At 37.3% G+C, this 10,022-nt stretch overlaps 1 long non-coding RNA gene across 1 annotated transcript in view; it reads right to left on the minus strand.

Moving 5' to 3' along the window:
• The window catches only part of LOC144331402 (uncharacterized), a 44,807-nt gene extending 36,642 nt beyond the window's left edge, over nucleotides 1-8,165 (minus strand). The window contains exon 1 of the long non-coding RNA XR_013398502.1: nucleotides 8,055-8,165. This is a non-coding gene — a long non-coding RNA (uncharacterized LOC144331402). The remainder of the gene's footprint in view (nucleotides 1-8,054) is intronic.
• Between the last annotated feature and the right edge of the window lie 1,857 nt (nucleotides 8,166-10,022).

Here is a 10,022-nt window from a genome sequence, read left to right on the forward strand (position 1 = left end):
GTATTCCCTTATAGCAACCCAAAATAGTACTAGGACACTCCTTCTTCTCAAATTAATTATGGTCCCTCAAGATTTTTAAAAGACCAAGAGAGTCTATAGAGAAATAATTTTTTTTCTTGCAAGTCTTTACTCATTTTTTTTTTGCTTATTAGAATAAAAATTTTAATAAAGTTTTGTATATGCATGTAAGAATCTTACATAACTATTTTAAGGGAGCATATACTCTAAATCGGATGACTTCACCAAAATTAGTAGCAGATTATTTCTCCATTGACCAGGATGATAAAATAATAGTTTATAAAATTCTATGCCTGGGAGAGCAAAAAGATAACATTTCCTTTCAACTACAAATAAAATCTATATTTTATTTTATTTTATTTTATTTCATTCATCTCACTGTGTATACTATGAATACACACACTGTATGTATATTTATGAATCCCAGTTTTCACATTAAAAAAAGCTTTGTTTTTGTTTATATGGAAACTGCGTATGTTGATTCATTCCACACAAATTCCACAGTAAGGTTGTCAAATGTAAAATAAGTTTATGAGATCTCACTTAAGCACCACGTGTTTGTTTCCCATTTTTTGTTGAAGAGGTTGCTTTTTGATTTTAGGCAGGTAAATTGATCATTGCACTGCTCTAAGAGAGAATTCCTTTAACCTTTCCTAATTTAGCAAACCAGAAGTAAGCTATGTTTTGCTCATTTTGGTCAGCATTGCTAGATAATTTGAAAGATATTACTTTATTTAATCATCACAGCAACATTATTGGTAACAGTAGTAATAAGCATTTATTAAGTACCTATTGTGTTCAAGCCACTGTGCACCTAGGCATTTTTTTGTATTTATCATATTTTTGCTAACAAGAAATCTGAGGTTATGAAACCCAAGGTTTTAGTTACATTATCAGAGTTAGACTCATTCTGAGGACTTTTGTCAACAAGATGAAGGAACTCTAAAAAGCAAGGAGAAAAATAAAAATGGTATATACATCAGCAACACAATTCTATACTTTTTCAAGACCTAAAGTCTGGAAAGGGTAATGGAGGAAGAGAAGAGAGTATTATTTTTTTACCATTAATTATGAGTTATACCCTCTTACTCCACTACTGTCAAGAGATTTTTTTAACCCACTTTTATTTAAACATAAGTGAATCTCTAGCGCTTGGTGAACACTTTGAGCAAAGCACTTCCTTTCTGTAGACAATCACCTCAGACTTTGTTGAAGGCACTTTGGCCAGTCCCAGATTTAAGTGTGAGAACTGGCTGAAATGTAGACTATCGGTATCACATACAGTATCATTTGTGAAGAAAGGTTATTTTTACACTAGATGGAGGGAGTTTAAGTAATTGTTTTCCTAAATTCAGAGGTAGAATAACTTATGGGTTACCATCATCCCTAGCATGATGGGTAGCTCTCCCTCTTTACAGACTGTCTGCTCATAGAATGGGTAGTCCAAGAGTCTATATTATTTGCAGGCTTTGATTCTTCTTTTCTAGACATTAATAAGGGTGTTTTGTGATGTTTTTAAGAAAATGAGTTCCCTGATATTAAAAATAATTTAGCATAAATTGCAGTTTAAATTGAAAAAAGAAGCCAATTTTGCAAGCAGTTTTTTTCAACTGATCAAAATGTGCAGTGTTATTTCTAAAGGAAATAGTTATTCTGGATATAATATGAAGGGTGTGTTAGTTAAACATTTACTCATTAATACAGATATTCATTTTCTGCTTATTTCAGATTGTTCTTAAGAAGATGAAACACAATAAAATAACTAAAATTCAAGTAGTGTATTTTCAAAGAAATAAAATATTGTTCATATGTCCAATTCTTCATTGACATTACTCATATTATATATGTATATATTTCTATATTTTACATAGATAGAAAAACTAAAGAGGCAATATTTGCCTAAACAGTATTGGATTTATTGGTATAAAATCAATTAACCCATAGAGATTACCCAACTTCTAGAAAACTAATAGGGATTTTTTTCAGTCTTACATAGCTCTGAAAGATAGATATTATTTACATTTTCAACTGAAGAAACTGACTCAAATTTCATGAGTTAAAGATATGACTTAAAGACATATATGTGTCTTTGATTCATTTATTTAAACAGTAAAGTATTTAAATGGTAAATGGCAGAACTGAAATGCAAACCATTGTCTGATGCATCATAATACTGTATACTTTCTCATAGAAAGAAAACATGATCTCATTTAAAGATGACATAACCACTTAATATATGAAACCAAAAAGCTGAACGCATGGATTATGTAAGTAAGGGTGAGTTACGCTGTTGGGGTAAGCTTTAGAAAGAGTTGATTTGGTGATTGTGTTGGTGAGACAGGCAGAAGGGCAGGAACAGTAGTTGTAGAAATATTTTTTGTATTGATTACAGAAGTTAAAGTGGTTTCACATTATCCTTAGAAGTATAAGCACTGCAATTTGTTTATTAATGTCTTTAGCCCACTTTTCGATGGGATTTTTTTCTTGTTGCTTTGTTTGAGTTTATTGTAGAGTCTGAATATCAGTCATTTTTCAGATATGTAGATTGTGAAGATTTTCTCCCACTCTGTGGGTTGTCTGTTTACTCTGCTGACTGTTCCTTTTACTGTGCAAAAGCTCTTTAGTTTAATTAAATTCCAGCAATTTATCTTTGTTTTTATTGCATTGGTTTTCGTTCTTGTTCATGAAATTCTTGCCTAAGCCAATATATACAAATGACCAACAAACATACGAAAAAATATTCAACATCACGAATGATCAGGGAAATGCAAATCAAAACCACAATGTGATACCACCTTACTCCTGCAAGAATGGCCATAATCAAAAAATAAAAAAAGAGTAGATGTTTTCATGGATGAGGTGAACAGAGAATACTTCTACAGTGCTGGTATAAGTATTCTGCTAGTTTACACTATAATGTAAACTAGTACAACCATTGTGGAAAACAGTGTGGAGATTCCTTAAAGAACTAAAAGTAGAACTAACATTTTATCCAGCAGTTCCACTACTGGGTATCTACCCAGAGGAAAAGAAGTCACTATATGGTAAAGATACTAGCACATGCATGTTTATAGGAGCACAATTTGCAGTTGCAAAAACATGTAACCAACCCAGATGCCCATCAATTAATGAGTGGATAAAGAAACTGTGAGATATATATATATATATATATATATATATATATATATATATGACGAAATACTACTCAGCCACAAGAAAGGAATGAATTAATGGCATTCACAGCTACCTGGATGAGACTGGAGACTATTATTCTAAGTGAAGTAATTCAGGAATGGACAACCAAACATCATATGTTCTCACTCATAAGTGGGATCTGAGCTACGAGGATGCAAAGGCATAAGAATGACACAATGGACTTTAGGGAATCAGGGGAAATGGAGGGGAAGGTGGTGAGAGATAAAAGACTACAAATAAGGTACAATGTATACTGCTCGGGTGATGGGTGCACCAAAATCTCACAAGTCACCACTAAAGACCTTACTCATTTAACCAATACCACCTGTTCCCCAATAGCCTATGGCAATTTAAAAAAAATTAAAAATGAAGAATGATCACTGAAGGGAGTCCACACCATATTGACTAACTTCCAAAGTGCCAGGCTGTGTTTACTTAAGCTAGTTGCCATTGGTCAGTCAGGCTTAAAACGTTTGGTCTTTATATGTATCATTGTTATAGAACTAACATTGATTGATGAAAGAAGCTTAAAACCGTTCCTGGTATTTACTTGTTAACCCATGCATTGGCAGTCCCATTGATATGGGAGTGCTGGGAAGGGAAGAGCACTGTCCCTTTAAATGATAGGGAAGAGAGGCAGGGAAGTGCTGGGCAGAGAAAGGCGGGTCCCTGACTAGGACTCCACCCCCAGGGACCTAGGTGAGGACAGGCAAGTCTGCTTTCACACCTAAATGTTGCGTTTTCCAAGACCACTCTGGTCCAACACACCCCCATCCTTGGCCTATAAAAACCCAAGACCAGACATTGAGAGGAGCACATCAGCAGAAGACATAAGCAGCTGTACAACGAGAAGACATTGAAGGAGCACATCAAAAAACACCAGCACGTGGGCAGGCCATTGACGGTGAGGGGATGAGGTGGAGTTTGGCTGGGGCAGTCAGAGGAGAGCCAGGGCCGCTGAGTGGCCCAATTCTAGGGAAAAACCATCCCCCTTCTGGCTCCCCAGCTGGCGGACAGCTACTCACACTCAATAAAACCTTGCACTCATTCTCCAAGCCCGCATGTAATCCTATTCTTCCAGTACACTGAGGCAAGAACCCAGGATACAGAAAGCCCTCTGTCCTTGCTACAAGGTAGAGGGTCTAATTGAGCTGGTTACCACAAGATGCCTATAGACAGTAAATTAAAAGAGCACCCTGCACATGCCTACTGGGGCTTCAGATGTAAACATTTGCCCCTATACACTGCTGTGGGGTTGGAACCCCACAGCCTGCCCGTCTTTATTCTCCTCTAGAGGTGTGACCAGCAGGGCATTGAAGAAGTAAGCCACTCTCCCATCGCTTGCCCTGCAAGGGGGACAAGGGAACCTTGCCCGTTTCACCATAATCACCTATTACTTTAGTAGTTCATTGGAAAAACTCACATGGCTCCACAGAAAGCTACATATATAGCTAACATTTATTAGTATAATGGATATAATGCAGTAATAGCAGGAAAGAAAAATACATTGGTAAAGGCCAGAGAAGTTGACCATAATGTTTCTTGTCTTCTTTCTGTAGGAACAAAAGGAGATATTTTTCCCTCTAGCTATGAACTGCAGGGTTATATATGGGATGTTATTGCCCAGGAGACCCTGCTTGAATCTTGGAGTCCAACTTTCTTAACAGAAGCTGTCTACCTTGTGGTTAGCTCTGGTAGGGACTCCAAATCATACAGCAATTTGCTCATCATTAATCTTTAGATTTACTTTAAACATGCTGATGACTTGGCTCATATTTACATACTGTTTCAGGCATATAGAACAACATCAATACTCAAGATCTGTGAAAACATTGCAACAGTTTACTTCACAGGATCTGATCAAGAGTCATTGTCATGGCTACAGAGATATGCAGACCATGTGAAACAGATCTGTCACATTCATTACCTTTCCTCTCACCATAACCACAGAAAGCACAGACCTATGTGGGGACATTTCAAGAAATCTATCAGCCTTTACCCTCCCATGTGGACCACAGATATCTCCTAAGAGTGTACAGAGGGATAACTTCTTAGCTATTATTTACAAGGACTTTCAAGAGTGGCTCGTAACGGAAGCAGTTTACTGTAGCACTTGAGTCTTTACTGTCATCATACTGCCTTAGTTTGTATCTTGGCTGAGTGCTTTGTGGGTGGATGATTACCCAGGTGCCAGGCAAGAAACTGAAGGCACAAACTGTTTCAGTATAATAAAAAAAATAGAATAAGAATAGTTACAATACAAATTAGATATAGAGATGATCATGGACATTATCAATCATTAGTATAGACATTATTAATCATTAGCTTTTAAATTTTACTCTTTGTTGTATTACTAATATAACCAAGGAATAACCAGCAGGTATGGGGTCAGGTGCTGAAGGGACATTGTGAGAAGTGACCAAGAAGGCAAGAGGTGAGCCCTCTGTCATGCCCGCATAAGGGCCGCTTGAGGGCTCCTTGGTCAAGCGGTAACGCCAGTGCCTGGGAAGGCACCTGTTACTTAGCAGATCACAAAAGGGAGTCTCCCTTTGCTTGGAGGAGTCAGGGAACAGTCTACTTCACCAGCTTCTTGTAGGAGGTTGGATACTATCCAGGCCTGCCCACAGTCATCCGGTAGCCTAAACCCCTCCCTGTGGTGCTGTGCTTCAGTGGTCACGTGTCTTGTCCACTTTCATGTTCCTCCCATACTCCTGGTTCCTCTTTGAAGTTCTTAGAAGATAGCAGCAGAAGAAATAGTGAAAGTCTAAAGTCTTTGATCTTTCTGATAAGTTGATCTTTCTGATAAGTGCATAGAAGAAAACACTGACATATGCTGCCTTCCCTCTCTGCTTTGGCTACCTAAAAGGGAAGGGGCCTGTCCTATGATCACGTGACTTGCTGGACCTTTTCAATCACTTGGACAACTCACCCTCCTTACCCTGCCCCCTTGTCTTGTGTACAATAAATAGCAGCACATCCAGCCATTCAGGGCCACCACTGGTCTCCGCATCTTAGTGGTAGTGGTCCCCCGGACGCAGCTGTTTTCTCTTTATCTCTTTGTCTCGTGTTTTTATTTCTTATGATCTCTCATCTCGCACACAGGGAGAACACCCACAAAGCCCCGTAGGGTTGGACCCTACAGTGCCTTACTGGTTCTTTTACCTTGTCATTAAGTTTATGTGAGGATTAAATAAATGTATGTATACATGCTCCTTACAAAGGGTTTGGCATATAGTATGGGATCAATAAATAATGACTTTTAATGATAATAATTACATGCATGATCTCATTTGATTTGCACAACTAGCTTGTGATGAGACAAAGAATATGTTTTCATCTTAATTTATAGAGAGGAGAAATTGAAAGTCAAAACAAAATCTAAATAATTATTTCCAACAAAGAAAACTAAAATAGATAGGTTTCTACACTAATAATTTTTTTTCTTCTCACATAGGAAGAAACATTTTAAAACTGAGAATAGAAACAAACACCAAATAAAGGTTTGACTGAGACAAAGGAAGTGAATATTCTCAGGTAAATCTCAAAGTTCTGTGGCAAAATTTGTGTTGGTAGACCAGCAGGACCAATTGTGAGAGGTATGTGGTCAAACTCCTTAGTGTCTTATTTCAGAAAAACACGGGTAGGCACTGGGAATTCACAGCGCATTACTGGATGTAGCTCTCTAATGCAAAGTTTCTTAACTCTGGGCTCATAGATCTCCTGATATGTTACATGGATTTGGTGAAAGGTGCCATAGCTTCATAAGGGAGGATAAGGGAGGCCACTGAGTTGATACTGGGCAGATCAGGAAGAATTCCTAGTGAAAGCAGCATATAAACTGGGAAATAAAGGATGGGTAGGAATCAGCAAAGTAAGGAGAGTAGAGTGCATGTGAAGAAACGTCCAGGTAATAAGCAACTTCCAGGTAGAAGCAATTGTGTGGATAAAGAAACTAGGGGAAAAAAGGGTTGTTATTGTGAGAAGCCAAAGTTTTAGCTGTGGGTAGTCATAAAGCCTTGTTAGGTCTTACCCAAAAAGCCATACTATATGCACAAAAATATTCAAAGTCAAAATACAACGATGCATATATATCAAAGTGTCTTATTTTTTCATTTTCCTTTTCTGTATTGTAAAACTGAACATGACAAATAGTAGCATCTTCCCTCCCCTTGGTGATGTGATACTTCACACATGAAAGCAAGTTCCAGGCAACTTTTGGCTGCAATGCACTAAGCTCTCTCGCCTGTGTAAAGTGTTCAATCTTCATGTATGTGACCAACAGTTTATCCATGTTGATGGCAGTCAAAAGCAAATACTGCTTTTTTTTTTTTTCCAAATATATTGGGAACATAACTGTCAAGTGATTGATTTCATGCCTCTAGCCTTTTTGTAACATCTTAGATTAGCACAGGAACAAGCTGAATGAAAATAAAACCTTTTTGGTGCTAAGGTTTCCAAAAATCAGTATAAATCAAAGCTATATCCATCCAAACACACTGATCATTTAGCAAGATCCCTAAGGCCAACATCATGTGCAGCATGTGTTGATTCTTCTTCATGTCAAACCATTCCTTAAGACCTATCTTCTCACATTCTCATCACACATACATATTTATGTTATTGGGGTAGGAAGCCACTTTCATTTAAAATTGCCTTATTCTTTTTTTATATTTTGGCTTTTTATAGAATCTTTTCGACAAATGAAGCTGCTTCTCATATCTAGGAAACATGTTTCAAATTCCTGAACGAATGCCTGTCTCTGAAACACAAATATTCCATACATGGGTGGAGTGTAGGATGAAGAGGCTGCAAGCTTATTCAGTGTTGGTGTAATCACTTACTGGTTTTGTACTTTTCCTTAGCAGGAGGATGAGAGACTGGAGCAGGGGGTGTGAGGAATGACAGACACATTTGTTTTTCTTCGCTTCGTCTTGGTGGTGAGCTGGTACCTGAGAATAAAGAACACTGTGAGATGTAAGCCGTGTCTGGATTCTCCATTCTGTGCTTGTTCCTTGAAGTTCCATTGTACTGCCTTTATGCCTTCGGCATGATATTTATATATTAAAAATGTTTGTATTTTCTCTGCTCTACTGAAAATGCTCTCCTTGTAAGCAGAGACTGCTTCTCTCTCATTATTTCTAGTACAACGTCTGACACCAAGTGGACTCACAATATATCTTTTGGGCTGAATGGCCATTGCATGGTATTTACTAAATAGACCCAGATTCCAAATCTAAACTTAGTCTCCTATGCTGTGATGGTGGGAAGATCGCTTAAGTTTTTTGAACTTCAATTTAAATTAAAAAAGGTAAAATGAGGACAACCTGCTTTGCAGTGTTATTGAGATCATTATATAGAACATATGCATTTTGTTTAGCATTTTGCAATTGTGTTTCTCACACATGGCAAGCATGTAAAAAGTTTTTATTGAATAAAGACAGGGTATCTATTGCCTCTTAAAAAAGCATCAGGTGCTCACGCCTGTAATCCCAGCACTTTGGGAGGCCGAGGCGGGCGGATCACGAGGTCAGAAGATCGAGACCACCCTGGCTAACACAGTGAAACCCCGTATCTACTAAAAATACAAAAAAAATTAGCCAGGCGTGGTGGCGGCGCCTGTAGTCCCAGCTACTCCAGAGGCTGAGGCAGGAGAATGGCGTAAACCCGGGAGGCGCAGCTTGCAGTGAGCCGAGATCATGCCACTGTACTCCAGCCTGGGCGGAAGAGCGAGACTCCCTCTCAAAAAAAAAAAAAAAAAAAAAGCATCAGGTTTGACAACTGTCTGCATTTCTGACATGTAACAATAATAGAGTAGTTCCCCTTTGTCTTATTATGATGACAAAAAATCTAGTGACAATACCAAATACAATACAAAATGCTGATAAGAATGTAGAGAAACTAGATCACTCATACATTGCTGTTAAGAATATCAAATGAACTTAAAGTATAATAATAAAAATAAATAAATAAACTACACACACCTATAACACACATTTATATATAGATATACACACACAAATATTATAAATATTACATATCCTAAAGAGATTCTCCCATGAATTGGATAACAAAGATAAGCTACGTCGAATCACAATTCAATAAAATTAGAAATAAAAATGTTGTAAGTTTCAAAAAAAAAAAAAAAGAATATCAAATGGTACAACCACCCTGGAAAACATGTAAATACCATATAACCCAGCAATTGCACACTAGGGCATTTATCCCAGTGACATGAAAATGTATGTTCATCAAAAATCCTATACAGGAATGTCCATAGCAGCATTTTTTGTAATAGTCCCCAATTTGGAAGCAACTCAGAAGTTCTCCAATGGGTGAATGACTACATAAATAGACCTGGTACATTCATACTATGCAATAGTACCCGATAATAAAAGGGAGCAAACTGTGAAATATACAACAGTCTGAGTGAATCTCCAGAGATTTGTGCTAAATGAGTAAATCCAATCCCAAAACCTTACATACTGCATGCTTCCATTTATTTACATTCTTGAAATGATTAAATTATAAAAGTGGAAATCAGGTCATTGGAACCCGGTGGTAATAGGGGATCAGTGCATGTGGGAAGTGAGTGTGGTTATAAAAGGGAAATCTGAACGAAATTTGTATGAAGATTATGCCTAGTACGTGGTCTTTACCAGTGTCAACATTCTGGTTGTCATATCCTGAGATAGTTTTGCAAGATGTTACCACAGGTGGAAACTGAGTATAGGGTACATAGTATCTCTATTATTTCTTACAACTGCATGCAAATATGAAATTATTTTTTAAATGTTCAATAATAACTAATA

This window comes from Macaca mulatta, chromosome 9 (genome assembly GCF_049350105.2).
Source record: "Macaca mulatta isolate MMU2019108-1 chromosome 9, T2T-MMU8v2.0, whole genome shotgun sequence".
NCBI classification, from domain to species: Eukaryota; Metazoa; Chordata; class Mammalia; order Primates; family Cercopithecidae; genus Macaca; species Macaca mulatta.